We start from the raw sequence: 2,642 nt of genomic DNA on the forward strand, positions 1-2,642 counted from the left end.
GAAAAACAGGGTAATTCTCCTCGAGCTACCAAATGTCTCTTCCTACCATAGATTAAGGTTTGCAGAGGCCGCACTGCTATGTCAGAATTAAATTTTCACTACATTATGTTGAAAGAGTCTGAGAAGAAAAAAACTGATCAGTTTTAGGCAATAACTTTGAACCCACTACTGAACTTAACCTACAAACTGTTCTTCTCCCACATTTTGGGGGTCTTTACTAACTTATTTACCTGCTGTTTTTAAAAATTAATTAACTAATTAATTAATTCTGGCTTCGTGGTATCTATTTTTGAGCACCTGCAGAATGCATATCCCTGCAGTAGGTGTTTATTTTCCTGTCAGGATTTTGGGTCAAGAGCTCAATGCCCTTTGTCATCCTTTTATTTCCTACAGATACCAATTCATGTAATTATGGGCATGATGTAATTTAAACTCTTTGCAAATTACCAATGACCCAAAATATGATGTGCTCTGCTACTTAGTTTTCTGTGCATTAAAGTCCCCGTTAGTTATATCTTGTCATCTCCCCCAGAAATCAAGGCGGTGGAAAAGTAAGCGTGAGGGATCAGACTCTGGCAATCGACAGATCAAGGCTGCTGGGAAAGTCATCATCCAGGATGTTGCATGCCTCCTTCCTGTTCACAAAGCACTGGGAGAACTGTACATGTAAGTTCAAAACGTCAAGTTTACTATGCTTATCACTTAGTCAAGATTAGCAAAATTATTTTTTTAAGGTATTGGAACTCTCTTTAAAAGCAGTTTTAGGAGAAGCCCAATGTATTAGCTTTCTATTGCTGCATAACAACTTACCACAAACTTAGAAGCTTCAAACAACATTTATTCATCATCTCACAGTTTCCATGGGTCAGGAGTCTGGGAATGGCTTCACTGGATCCATGCTCAGGGTCCTCTTCCAGGCTTGTTCAGGTCATCAACAGAATTCAGTCCCTTATAGCTATAGAACTCTTCTATGAATTTTATCTTCTTCGGACCAGGGGAATGGCTCCCAGACGCTTCACCTTCTTTCTAAGGCCTCACCTGATTAGGTCAGGCCCACCCAGGATATTCTCCCTTTTGACAAACCCAATTAACTGTGTAATAACCTCATTACAGTCAAGAGTTTGGATCCCCCTTACTGGCCAGCCAGACACACACACACACACACACACACACTGGCCAGCCACACACACACACACACCCCTAATCACAGGAGTAATATGCCATCAGAATTCACTGGTGCTGCCCACATTGAAAGGGAGAGTATTATACAAAGTATATATGGCAGGGGCCAAGAATCTCAGGGACCAACTGAGAATTCTGCTTCCCACACCCAATATAAAAAAGCAGATCAAAGCAGAGGTATTTTGAAGGGAAGTGGGAGGTGAATGACCAGCATGCAGATGCCAGCCTGCAGTTCCCTTCTTCTTCCCAAACTTGAACTCTTAATAAAAAGTATTTCTTTTGTAGTATATACACAACACACTACTCTTCATGTTAGAAGCCACAGTCAGTATTGCATATACAGTCATGCACCACTTAACAACGGGGATAGGTTAGACGATTTTGTCATTGTGTGAACATCATAGAGTGTACTTACACAAACCTAGATGGTATAGCCTGTGGCTCCTAGGATCCAAACCTGTACAGCATGTTATTATACTGATTACTGTAGGCAACTGTAATATAATGGTAAGTATTTGTGTTTCTAAACATACCTCGACATAAAAAAGGTACAGTAAAAATATGGTATTATTATCTTATGGGACCACCATCATATATGTGGTCTGTCATTGAGCAAAAAGAAAAACATCTTTATGCGGTGCATAAACCATTTAAAACAATTTTTATTCAACCCTCAAAACTTAGGAACTCCACAGAAGAGCTGGTTGGCAAATTAGTATTTGAGTATGGTCTCCTCTCCTGACTCCAAAGAAGTGAGTAATTTCACCTTCCTCAGACCAGAACCCACAGCTCAGTTAACATCGGTTCTAGTTAAGCTTTTTCTCCATGTCAGATAGAAAGGGAGCTAAAGGCCAACACAGTATAAAACATTTTGGGTGACATCTGAAGAGGCAGATTCTAGTCTGTTAAGCCAGGAGTAATTGATTTAGGAGGTTAGACTAGAAAGAAACTTTTTTGTTCTTTTAAAAATTTCAGACTGAATGTGACTGATATTCAGGAAACATGTCAGAAGAATGCCACTTCTGCCTTGCTTGTTGGAAGAAAGGACCTTGTCCAGGTATTGTGCATCCCTTTTGGTGGAGATCTGTAGTTTTCTTTTAGAGCAGGTTGTTTTTGCTTTATAATTGTGGTTTAACAACATTTTCAAGGTGTACCTCCTCTTTTGCAATTCCTTTCCCATTTCCTTTGCCAACCTGTGGTGCTAGAGCAGCTTTCCAAATCCCCCGGATTTTTGTTTGTTTGTTTTTTTAACTAGTGCTTAGTTGGGAAGGCCCTAAAGCATTTGCTGAGTGTTTTTTTATTATGTCTCTTTTCTATTTCAGTACCATGGTGATTGTTACATACCTTAATTTGGATATCTGTATGCTTGCCATTTGCACCCTCAATTTTTTTTTTTTTACTTTTAGAAATGTTTTATTTCATAAAAGGTTTACTGAAGTGTTCCTTTAGATAGATATGTT

General features: G+C 39.1%; 1 long non-coding RNA gene across 1 annotated transcript; it reads left to right on the forward strand.

Annotated features, from left to right (window-relative positions):
* The first annotated feature begins 220 nt into the window (after positions 1-220).
* On the forward strand, positions 221-2,246 carry LOC103583595. Its single transcript, XR_549873.1, has 3 exons — positions 221-666; positions 1,867-1,934; positions 2,158-2,246. It is a non-coding gene; the product is annotated as an uncharacterized LOC103583595 (long non-coding RNA).
* Positions 2,247-2,642: the final 396 nt, after the last annotated feature.

The sequence above is a fragment of the Galeopterus variegatus genome, unplaced genomic scaffold (assembly GCF_000696425.1).
Source record: "Galeopterus variegatus unplaced genomic scaffold, G_variegatus-3.0.2 Scaffold24664, whole genome shotgun sequence".
Lineage (NCBI taxonomy): Eukaryota > Metazoa > Chordata > Mammalia > Dermoptera > Cynocephalidae > Galeopterus > Galeopterus variegatus.